General features: G+C 39.1%; 1 long non-coding RNA gene across 1 annotated transcript; it reads left to right on the plus strand.

Annotated features, from left to right (window-relative positions):
• Positions 1-1476: 1476 nt before the first annotated feature.
• LOC116442117 lies at positions 1477-9621 on the plus strand. The gene is made up of 3 exons (XR_004239407.1): positions 1477-1522; positions 3110-3464; positions 6252-9621. It is a non-coding gene; the product is annotated as an uncharacterized LOC116442117 (long non-coding RNA).
• Positions 9622-13114: the final 3493 nt, after the last annotated feature.

Below are 13114 nucleotides of genomic sequence, written 5' to 3' on the forward strand. Positions count from 1 at the left end.
TGTTTTGCAATTGTCCTGGCTGCTTAGTTCATAGAACCATATACTCAGCTGAGTTAGAAGGCACCCACAAGGATCACTGAGCCTAATTCCTGGCTGTGCATTCCCAAGAGTCACACCATGTGCCCAAGGGCATTGTCCAAACACTTCTTGAACTCTGTCAGGCTCCCTGGGGAGCCTGTTCCAGTGCCCAGCCACCCTCTGGGTGAAGAACCTTTTTCTGATACCCATCCTAAACCTCCCTGACTCAGCTTCATGCCATTTCCTCGAGTCCTGTCTTTCATTACGTAGTTCCTTTACTTTTCTCTTTTTCCCCACTTACCCTGCTATGACATGGCAAGGAAGCCTCTGCACCTCCAGCATACTTCTCCTTTTCTTTTGGGCCTGATGTATTTGCCATCCAGCTGGCAGTGTTATGAATGGTCATTCATGGGGCTTAAGCATTACAGCCTGCTAACAGATGGAGCACAGTACAGATCAGATATGTCTAAGTAACAAGAAGATCTGGCTAGCTGTGTTTAGCTGAAAAGCTCTGAATTGAGTATCTATTTAGATTCAGAAATAGAACAGCAATTCCTGCAAGAAAGGAATAAAGTTAATTGTTGCATTCGGTAAAGACGTTTGTGTCTTTCTGATGCCTCCCTCAGTGATACAATTTTACATTCTCACAAGTCGTGCTGAGTTGCCAAAACAAATCTCTTTATCTACTTATATCTTTATGAGATGCTGTAAGTGGTTAATCTGATGTGCAGCCATTCCAAGAATTGAAATGGCAAAGTGCTTCATGTCTCTTTTCGTAGAGATAAGCATGAAAAAGGTGTGCAGAGGGGGAAAATAAAGTAATTAGGAATTGTACAGAGAAAAGGAAATAAACTGTTGCTTTGTTTTGGCAGGTAGAAAAAAGGAAAGATTTTGCCAAGGCCTCTGAATTTTTTCAGGCAGATGGAAAAATTCACTAGGAATATATGAACAGATTAATTATACCAAAGCAACACATATACTAGACTGCAATAGAGAGTCCTGAGGCACTGGGAAGCAATTTCACCATTTATTGAGCTAGCTACTAGTGATAGTAAGGCATGCTTTTAGTCCCCTACCTCCACTCCGAGGAATTGCCTCTCTTGCAATGAAGATCTTTGTTTTAAATTTTTTTTTTCTCCTGTCCTGCCTGCTTTCACAGCTAAGGGACTTAAATATTAACCCAGGACTGAAGGTTATTGGAGCAAATCATCAGCCTGACCCAGAATGGCAGGTCCTGTCTGGTGAACAAGGACAAGAGAGGCCTGAATGAAATGCTTCAGAGGAGGACTCAGAGTCAGCCAGTTAAAAACATTGCCCAAAGGGGTACTGGGGAAATACTGGGGTTCCTGGGCTTGGGTGACAGATTTGGCACTGTTAGTTATGGATTTCAGTAACACAGTTTTCACACTTCCATGGAACTCTGCTGGGAGACACCAAACTAAGAGCTTGCTCTTTCCTAGGTCACCCTTTTTGTAGAAAGCCATCTTCTTGCTACACCTGAGAGGTAAGTGTGACAACTTTCATGTATAGAGAGCAATTCCAGCTGCTGACGGAATACTCAAGCTGTTTTAATCAATGATTTTCTCTACCTCTGGATGAAAATCAGTTGTTTAGCAATCTACATTTTTATTTAAAAGCTCAAATGCTGTCATGGAAAAGGTTTTTTTTTTAAATTAGGCTTTGTGGAAATAGCTCTCTTGAAGGTATTGCAGCAGACTGGAGACATTGTAGAAGTGTAATAAATGTTTCCTTCAATCTGAAATGTCTTGGCATGAATGCATACAGACTTACATGTTGCCAAGCTATTCTCTTATATTGAGAGTATATAATTTTGCTGTGAGATTACTTTGGTTTTCTTTCATATCAACAATCAGTTCAGGCAATAACAAACAATAGGTGCCTTGCAGTCAGAAAAGGACAGCTTGTTTCTGCTACAGGCAAATGTTAATGGAGATTTTAAAACCTTCATCTTATGTTCTTTTTTTTTTTTTCTGTGGTGGAATGCTATTGTTACCCCAAATCCTACCTCACAAGCAGCTAGTATTTTTTATTTGATCTGCAGACATATATCAGAAAACATCACCTTACATTTTTGAGTTCAAGGATTTTGCACATTGGAGGTGGTAAAAAGGGGCATAGCTCCTACCTATTGCTTTAGATTAACAGACTTTTAAAGCACCAAGAAGCCACTGTTGCCTTGTCTAAAAAACTCAATTCGTCCAGAGTTTCTTACATGAAAACACTATCTTGTGTTTGAATAGTGACTTAAAAAGACTTCCTGTCTTGATGAAAATTTTTAAAATGTTTTGCACCACCATAATTTAAAGTGTAATAGGAGGTTACTTACTCTCACAAAAAAAATTCAGCCTGCAATAGTTTTGTATTCTGCTACTGAACTGCTCATCCCAACCCATAGTTTCACTTTTAAAATAGCTCAGCCTTCTTTTTTTTAATTTGAAAACTACAAGGTTTAGATGGGTGCCATTTGCAGTTTAAGATTAACTAAAAGACACCAAGTATTCATGTTCAGCCAGATCTTAGAGACGCTTTTAGCTATTTTATAGGCCTGAATTTTTTTAGCAGGAGTCACATTCTTTATTCCTCCATGAATGATTTTGCATTTAATTATGTTACTCTAAGCAGATAAATAGTCTAGAAAGTAAGCCAGATTTATCAGTAATTGTTTTAATTTTCTTTATAGGAAGTAATTTAGTTAAGCTTTCAAGTTATTTAATCTGGTATAGATGTCCTGATGCAGCTACAGGTGAATCCATCTTGTAGATTCTTTATAGCAATAATTAGCCAAGTATGACTGACCACACTTGAGAGAATAAGAAACTAAGGAAAAACAAATGAAGGCTGAGCTGCTGCTTCCCTTCTGTGGTGAGAAGATGTTCACAAACAAAAAAAAGCTGGTGATGGTCTCTGGCTTTTTTATTCCCCGTATCTGCTGCTGTTTGCTTCACTCTTGATGCACTATTTAAAGGTACAAGACAGAGGCTTTGATAGAAAGTTAGGATTGACATTGTAGTAACACATAGTGCAGGTTGTGTGTTCCTAGTGATAATCTTGTCTCTCCTTTCCCTTTCAGCTTCCCTGTATTGCAGACCTTAGTTCTGTCTCCAATTTAAATTAGATTAAAACAAGAATAGCCCACACTTATGAAAGAGCAGAAAAATATGGCTGGGGAAACTGTTTATATTAGAAGTTTAAAGAGTTTGGGCTACATGAAGCTATAGCTGTGGTCAGGAATTTTGCATATTTTAGTGCTGGATTTGCACCACTGGAAAATAAAATGCCTTGGCCTGCAGAACAGCCATGGTTGGCAGATGTGAGAACTTCCCAGCGCCTCTGAACTCCACCACAGCTCTGGAAAATTACTCAGACACAGATGAAGACCTGAGTTCATTCAAGCCTCGGTGTCTCTGTTGAGACTAACACTGCAAGTAAGTACCAGTCTTGGTGGGTTTTGTGGCATCACTTGTTTACAAGCTATTAGAAAGGAGTATGTCTCTGTTCTGTGCTGAATTACTGGTTATGATTTTTCTTCTCCACTAGAAACACTGCAAACCATCTCACCTGTCTTATAGAAGCATTCACATTAGCAGTATTTAACTATGGCCATCTTAAAATCCATAATATTTATTATTTTGACTATTAGAATATTTATGCATAGAAAAGTTGCTTAAATGGTATTTTTAAAATTAATTACTACTTTAAATAGTAAATATAAAAGGGACAGAACCGAAGAAAATGGAAACGCCACAACAATGACACAGTTATTTTGTAAACCAAATCTTGACTAGTTGACTGCTTATTACTAAATACAAACTAGACTGTTAATCCCAGACTTTCATGGAAAATGTTACAGTATTACTTTCACAGGTGCTTGCAAAGTAAACAAGATTCTAGTACTAAGTCTGGTCTGAAGAAAGCTGATGCCAGTGACTGTGCCAGCTCATTTCAGCTGTTTTAAAATCATCACCTTAATTTTCCTATGGGATTATAGAAAAATATTTAAGTACTTACAATTTAAGTTCTTAATAAGGTATGGTCTTAGGGAAGCAGTTTCTAGAAATCTTCCCTAATAAGATTGCCAGGGATAATACATGACTACAATTTAAAGACAAGATTTCACTAAATGAATTCCTTTTACAGGACACCAATAAAAAGCTTGGTGATATTATCCTAGAAAATATTTTTAAATTTTGTTTTCTAGGTAGTTTTTATTACACAAGGTCCATCCTTGTGAGTGCTAGCTACAAAGGAAATTGGAATCCATGTAAAAACTAACTTTTGTGATTTAGGCCAGATATCAGGAAATCCTTCACTCTTCAGAGGATACTTTAACTCTCCCAGCAGATTCAGAGAATTCTTCTAGACAGCTTGCCAGACTGTCAGGATGATGGCTGCTATCTCGGATCTCAGCACATTCGGGTCTTCAGTGAAGATTCCCAAAGCTTGTTACATCAGTCTTGGCACAGCACACCAAGGAAGCATGCACAGGACCATGACTTACATGAATACTTTTCTCTCTTGGGCCCTGAATAAAACCTCTGGCAATCAAGAGATTGCCTCCCATTTTGTCTTGTAAACTTGAGAGCCAATTAGTTAAAATATCTATACAGAATACATGAATTTCCAGCTGTAGGCAGGAAGGAAATGTCCACTGAAAATGGTATTCCTTTATTACATGTATTTTCTTTTAATTATGAAATATATTAATATGAGTTAAAATCTTCTGTGACTGTAGTGATTATGTGTATTTATTTCTAAGTATGTGTATGTGTATTTATTTCTATGTGTATTTATTTCTAATATATTGCATATAATTTCTTATGCCTATCTAGTGACCTCTATAGTCCACATGACTCTCTATTGCATGACACTGGTGACCCTGTACCTAAGCAAGTGATCCAAAATCCTCGCTAAAGTGTTCTGTCAAAGGGGATGGATGTCAGAGAAAACCAGCATTTATGATCCCTTGGGGACTGGTTTCCTAAGGGAGTTGACAGACCTTTTGCCAAACAACCATCGTGAAGTGTCCAAACATGGCAACAATTCACAATTATTTTGAAAGAAATGTTTGGAAAAATGGAAGGAAGGGATTTTTTGAGGTGGTTTAAATAGAATGCAATTTTGGGAGGAGAAAAATGGCCATTGAACATTGAGCTACCCTATTCAATTCCTCAGAGTGTGGAATAATCCCTGAAGCAACCTGAAGATATTAATTTGTCCAGTCCATGGTAAAATTTACCCAAAAGTGAGTTCAGGATGCACAAAAATAAATATATATTAAATCGTTCATTTTCAAGAGTTGCAGCGTATCTAAGTGCATCATACCTGCTTTATGTAAATGCTGATTCACTCCTCATCATCTAGAAAGTCCTGTTCTGTGTGAAAAGAATACCACCATGTAAGAACTACCCGCAGTATTTAAAGCAGGTGCGTTTAGGTAATAAGTTGCAATTACTGTGTATAAATTGTATACTCCTTTGCTAATGATTTTATCATGACAGGATGTCATGGTTTCGCCCCATCCAGCAACCAAGCCCCACTCAGCCTCTTACTCACTCCCCCTCCAGGGGGTTCAGGGAGAGGGTCAGAAGCGTAAAAGCTACAAAAAAAGCTAGAAAACTTATGTGTTGAGATAAAGACAGTTTAATAGGGAAAGCAAAGCAAAACAAAGAATGAATTCACTGGTTCCCAACGTCAGGCAGGTGTTCTGCCATCTCCAGGAGGGCAGGGCCCCATCGCACACAACGATGACTTGAGAAGACAAACGTTCCCTCTTCTTCCTTCCTCCCCCCACTCGATATACTGAGCATGATGTTGTATGGTTTGGAATATCCCTCTGGTCAGTCTGGATCACCTGTCCTGGCTGTGTCTCCTCCCAACCTCCTGTTCAGCCCCAGCCTCCTCACCAGTGTGGCAGCATGGAAAGCAGAAAAGGCTCTGGCTCTGTGTAAGCCCTGCTTAGCAATAACAAAAACATCTCTATATTATCAACCCTGTGTTCAGCACAGATCCAGAACACAGCCCCATACCACCCACCGGGAAGAAAATTAACTCTACTTCAGCCAAAACCAGCACATAGTATTATCCTAATTAGGAGTCTTGTTCCTAGTATCTGATATTAATAGTTATTTTTTACGTATTTATCCATATATTCATTGCTTTTCATTAACTGGAGTTTCTATTTTCTATTACCATTCTGTTTCTCTGACCTGAAGGCAACAGAGACCTGTGTACTGAGAAGTGGAAATGAACTGTTTGGGAGTACTCTACAGTCTGCACAATATATCCTTTTTTTTAAAAATGTGTTTTATATACATGATTGAATTAAAATAAAATGTTTCTTAAAAAGTAAATGTCAGAGGTAGAATTAGTTGCCCAAACTAGAATAAGAAAGGAAGAAAATGGTTTTCAGCTCTACCAGTCAAGCTGTGAGTTAGCCTAATCAGTTAAATGGAATTTAGGAGGAGGTTTTCCTCTTAAACACATTGGAGAGGAGACTTGGCTAATGGAGATGCTCACCCTCCTGTCTCCAGAGTTGTTGGATTCTACATTGATACTATTTGACATCTTGATCATAAAAAATATTCTGGATCAAGGTAGACAGAGGGAAAAACATTTAACTATTGTGTGGCTAGATTTGGAACAATTGATTGAAGGCAGGATGGTCTCGAAGATAAGAAACAGGTTGGTTTTGTTCTTGAGTTAGCTTTTGGCATGCTCAGGCATTAATTATGCTCTCAATATTTAAGTCCCCCATCTGTGAGAAAGACATAATAATGGAGGCCTCTTAAAGACTTTGAAAATCTCCAAAGCTCACTGGTGGCCTGTTGTGTCTCATAGAAAGCTTACTGTTGTTCCTTCTTATGTGTTATTTCCTTTCCCTCTTTGTTTTTCATTTTGGTGATCTTTGCCTTTATTTTGAGTAAGAGTTTGGTTGATCAAAGGAAGACAAATCTACCACATACAGCACCTCCATGAACTTTTAACCAGAAGTGGAAGCTGACTCTTAGATGATCTGATTATGACAGAAGTTTTCCAGGGCTGGGAGTGGCTGATAATGGCCTTGCAGGGCCTGTCATTTCCTACCAGCTGCTCTGTAGTGGAGATTTAGAGTTCCCTGTCCTTTCTTCCTTCCTCTCATGTAGATGGAGTTAGGCATGTGAAGAATTAGTGAGATCATACTTGTGCATATTTAATTCCTGTCAGCCTAGGCCCTTAAAAATAAATCCTCAAATCACTTGAACATCAGATTACCCATCTGAAACTAAACGGAAGGAAAAATGCCAGTTAATATAGTTTGAAAGCAATTATAGAACATCCCAGAATTTCACTGAACCCCAGGGAACTAGAAATCATCATCAGACAAGGCACAGACAAGCATATTGTCTCTGCTAGCAGATAGAAATAAGTTTTCATCAGTTTAATTTTCTGAGATGTTGGATGAGTCTTAAATTCCACCTTCCATTAGAATTTCTGATCTTCTCAGACAATCTTCATCCTAAATTCATCTGAAAATGTTGTCTTCACATCCTGTTGGCATCTTTCCTTTCCTTAAATTTTCCCAGGCAAACATGGAATCAGACAAGATGTGCTTCTACTTTCTCAAAACACTACAGCTTCTGCAGCCATGCAGTGTTCAATCGTCCTCAACAACAAGTTTGTTTCTTCCAAGTTCTTCGTCAAGACTTCTCGATAAAGTTGTAGAGATGCCCCTTTCATAAAGGTATCTAATGAAGGATGAGAGGTGGGCTAATTTCACAGCTGAATTCAAATTCTTCTGACTGAAGATAGGTATATCTTTTTAGCATGAATTATATTTTCATTCCCTTCCTCCAAAAGAAGGAAGCTTTAATTCCATTTAAGAATTTCAACTAGAGATTTCCCTGTAAAAAGTTGTGCATAGGTAGAATCAAGCAAAGTATTTCTTAGATATACCATTACTCTCTGTCTTCGAATTCCTTATCTAGTTTGCATGGATGTTTTTAGTAAAAGATTTATATGATAATCACCAGTGATCTTGTTACCCTGTGGCAAATTTTCTGAGTGACCATTAACTGCTTGATTTCCTAACATAAAAAGTAAATTTGTATTTATATATACTCCCAGTAGGAAGAACAACCATTTGTAGTTATCTAGATGCTGTTGACAGAATTTACTGTCTACAATGGTAGACACACAATCAACATAGTATTTTTCCAGTGAGTAGAAATCTGTCTGAAGATAGCTACTTTTTGAGAATTACCACTAAAATTATGGTCAGAGGAAGACATGATATTGGATATTAATATAATGCACCATGACAGTTAAGAAACTAAAAATGGGCTATATGATAAAAGAATATGCTTAACTGTGAACAACTCACACAAACCCAAAGGGACATTTTCTTTTATGTAAGTGGGAAAAGGCATGCTAGTGCTAATTCTCAGCTACTTGATAATACTTAATTTAAAAATCTACTGAGACTTTTAATTTTTTTAGTGCTTTGACAATAATTTGATGGCTTCTAAAGTGGCAGAGGAGTGATGCAGCAACGCAGTTTTGCATATGTAGCTCATTATGCTTGAGAGGCTGAGAACTAGGCGGTGTCTAATATTAAATGTTCATGGAAGGAAGACAGAGAAAATTCACGGACTTGAGAACAAATTTATCCACAGGCTAGGCTCTTCTGCATGCAAGAACACTTGATTGTAGGCCAGGGCAGTGATGCAGACATGCAGCTGACTCCAAGGGATCAGACTGATGAAGCTCTGTATGACAGTAAATGAAACAATGCCAGGCTTCATACCTGCAAACGGGAGTTTTTGTTAGAAAGAACCGGCACATTCCCATCTCACTTTCTAGCTAGCACTTTCCAAAAAGTTAGCACAAACAGGCCAATCAGTTTTAAAGAGTGGCAATTTTTAGATATCTAAAAACCAATGGACTAGATAATGCCTGGGATAACTGGCAATTACATGAGCTGCTTGAAGACTACAGCTCTATGTAATTTCTACATTAGCTGACAATCCCTGTTTGGATCTAGCCCTGCTGTCACTTCTCTGATGCACCCTTCAGTTTGCCTTCTCTACTGCATTGCCACCTTGGTTGCTTGCTCTTCACCCCCTCCTTGTATCCTTAACTGCTCATCTTAATCCTTCTACTCCCATTAGATTTTCATCCAAGTTTGCTCGTCTCACTCCCACTTTGTATCCACATTGGGCTTAGCTGGAAAAATCAAGCATGTCTGCACCAGCAGAGCAATTTTGAGTCTAACATAGGTAGACATTGCCTGTAAACCTAATGTCTGGATTATATCCATGATGTAAGGATGACAAATGGCTTATTAAATAATAAACTCTATAAATGCATTATCATTTCAATGAAATGTTCCAAAACATTTCTGAAAAGTCAGTAAAAAGTGAACTGTAGTGCAATTCTCTGCCGAGCTTCACAGACAGGCCTAATTCTAGGTCCATGTAAGATGCTGAAAAAACTAGTTGGCGCATGATATCATCACCAGACGCTATAGCCATCACCAGAGATATAACTTGATGTATTTCTTGTGGTTAGAGGGCCACAGTATTCCCCTTTGTGTGAAAGCAGTGATACATCTGTTAGGAATTGCACTAGGCCTTTGGGATTTTCAAATGCAGCTATGCAGTTCTGCAGATGTAGCTCATTGTAAATTGTTAGATAATGAAGATTTAGATTTTGGGGGTGGTGAAGGGAGAAGAATGTATTCCATATTTCATTTTCTTAGTATTATAACTAAATGTCCTTATATTCTAGCTCACTTAGCAGAGGAGAAGCTTGGAAAAGAAACATTTTATTTGGTTTATTTTTTTTCAAGAAGTGCCAACTTCTCTCTTTACACAGCACTTTGCCATATAAATGTCATAATTTATATTTCAAAGATGAGATGAACTTACTGTGGTAAAGAGTTGGTCTTACGCAATGGCCAGCACATAAGAACAATGCAGGAATTTTGTTAGTGATGCATAAATATTTGTTACAAAATCATATTTTAATCATTGCCATTCAATCTCTGAAATGCGGAGACAAAAGATAACCAGTTATACTTGGTATTCTCTTGGCAATAGATGCAGATTGTTTTCTTCGAAATTTTAGAGTTCCAACAAAGTGGAAGAAATAATTTCAATGAAATATATAGATCTGAAACCTAGTTTGGAAATTCCAGTGTGTATGTTTTGCAGCTGAGCTGTAGAATGTAAAGGAGAAGTATAATCAGGATTGTAAAGCCCGCAAACACAGCTGGCCAGAGAGTTCTCTCTTTTAGGATACTATCTACCCAAACATTACTTTTAGGCCAGCAGTTTAGGATGTCTGGTGAGACAACTGGTCTTTGCATGTGCTGCTGAAATGTGTTTATCTTAGACAAAACCTCTTGTCTCCGACAAGTGTTTTTTGCTGTATATGCTATGTCCTCCCTATTCCCAGCAGTAGTTAAGAAACACCTTACTTCATTTACCTAACACTGATGACTTTTCAGGATAATGTGTGAAAATAATTCAGGCAAAACCTTGTATATCTGAATGTGGGAAAACTCTGGTCAGCCTGTGAGGACGTTTTAAAACGCTTTTTTTAAAGTAAAAAGTTTCTCCTTGACCACCTGAGAAATCCTGGATAATAAAGCTTATAAAGTTGCATTAAAGGCTTATCTCTCCTGTCAATATCTGGGTTCTGTAGACTGGTCTGTAACAGCCCATGGCCTCTGCATACAGGAAGATTCTTGATGCACTGCCTTTAAGAACCAGTGGCTACATAATAGAAGCTCCATCTTGAGCCAACTTGGGAATTTCTTGTTATGGATGCTACCACCTCTGAGGCCATGAGATCATACATGAGCAGAGGAGCAGACGGAGCCTTGCAGCTTAGCAGGGTCTCCTCGGATGTTCCTGATCCCTGCCTGAGGCTTTGCTCCAGCTACAAAGTCACTGTTGGTAGATGACGTCCATCCATTCAGTCTGCTCCAAAACCCAGGGCTGTGCACACAAAGTTCCTCTTTTCAGCCTAAAGACAGGCAGAAGCCTATCTCTCAAAGAGGTGAAAGGGGATTACAAAGGATTTTGCCACATTTCATTATATTGAGGTGAAGCAAAAGAGGATTTCAGCAAATGTTATGGCTGGTGGTATTTGTATATAGGAAATAGTTTGCCAGTTAATTTCAAGGGCATTTGCAACAAGCTGAACATTCCTCAGTCTGGAGAAAAGTCCATTCTTTGGGCTGCCATTTGACCTTGGCCACTTTTTCTTTTTTTAAAGATCTTTTGCTCTCAAAAGTGTAAACTTCAAGTGTGTATTTTCCCCAGTAAAAGAATTTAAGAACTTAAACCAAACCTTATTAATTTTTTCTAACTCCTGCTAAAACTGCCCTAGTTTACACTGAATTGCATACAGGTTTGAGGTCTTCTCTCTTAGTTTTCAGGTTTAGAGGACAGGTCTGAAAAGTACATTCATAAATCCTTAATGCAGCCCCAAACCAGAACACTAGGCAAGCTACTCTGTGTTGATTTTAAGCCTTGCAAGCGTCCTGACATTTTTATGTCCTTGACAGAAAGCAGCAATTATATGTTTACTATTTGTTTTGCAGCTGAAAAAAATCAGAAATATTTTCCCTTTTATTAACCAGACCAGTTTGTGGACACCAGGGAGTCCTTGTAAACCAGCTTTTTTCAATATTTTACTTTCTTCCAGGTGGCTGAGGAAAATAATGCATCTGTTCCAAATCTCAGCAGACCCACACATTACAGATGTTACCGGAGCCCTAAAACAAACATGTTGTGTAAGGCTGGAAATGTTTCAAGAGGTTCCACAATTATGGATTCATATGACACTCACTTGAGAAACATAACAACTTGGAAGAAATTTTCTTTCTAAACCAGCTAGCTGCACTGTCGTGCTCCGGGTTTGAGGTGCTGGATGGTGAGGAGCCGTGACCTTCCGAAAATGTCTCCAAGGCGAAGACGCTCGGCAAGACCACCATACACACACACGCGTACACGCACACACACACAGATAGCTCCTTAAACTGGGTCGATGACAAAGAGGCAGGAAGGGTCTTCATATGGGGTTCCACAGGAGCAGTTTATTGCAGCCACATGTGTGAACGCTTTGAGGGATGAAGACAAAGAACATTGGAGGGTCCAGGTTTAAATATGGGAGCGGATCAAGCCTCAGAGACCAATGATCTGAGGGCACAGGGGCGGTACAAAGGCGGGACTAGGGAATGAGAGCCAATGGGGACACTCTGGGGGAGTGGTGATGGGGCAAGGGCCAATGGGGGGAACTTGGAGTGAAGAACCTTCTAGGGCATGGGACATATAAGGTAACAAAGGGCAGGGAGGACAACAGGCCAACCGGGGAAGCAGAACTGGGGTGCATTAACATAGCAAAGCAGAGCTTCCGGGGGAAAGCCTCTTTTGTCACCCTAACTTGGGGAGGAATCTTTGGTACTAGACTAGGAATTTTTGGGACCGTCCCACCAGTGGACTCTCCCTGTCCCTTGTACCACAGGCCCACCGGCCTCCACACTGCACCTACATTTTCCTCAGTGTGTGCAAAGGGGTAAGAAGGTAGTGAGATAGAGAGATGGGTTGAACAGTGTCCTGTACTGAGCCAAAAAGGGGCAGAGGATATTCCTGGCAGCCCAAGGTCTATGTCAGGGGTAATAAGTTACCAGTCCCAGGTTTTACTTTTCTCTGGTGTTTTGAGCTGTAGTACCCATTGACTTAAATTAACAGTTGTTGGAGTGAAAGCTTCTCTGGACTCAGGCCCAGAGGAAAGCCAAAGCACAGGGGTTGAATTAAAACCTTTGGATAAGCTGAGATACATGAAGTCACACCAAAGTGAAATAGAAATAATGGATTTTTAACTTTTAGTAGAAATATATGCTAAGTGCCTTAAACATTAAAAAGCTGCAGCAGAGACCTTAAACACAGTTCTTACTGCAGCAGTGTTACCTTTTCACAGAATTCTTTACTTTAGACAAAATATAGATAGAACTGTACTGTTCACATTTTTTAGATAGAGTGTTCACATGAACAATAAGAGCTGATAGAAACTGTATTTGCAAATCTGT

This window comes from Corvus moneduloides, chromosome 3, assembly GCF_009650955.1.
Source record: "Corvus moneduloides isolate bCorMon1 chromosome 3, bCorMon1.pri, whole genome shotgun sequence".
NCBI lineage: Eukaryota > Metazoa > Chordata > Aves > Passeriformes > Corvidae > Corvus > Corvus moneduloides.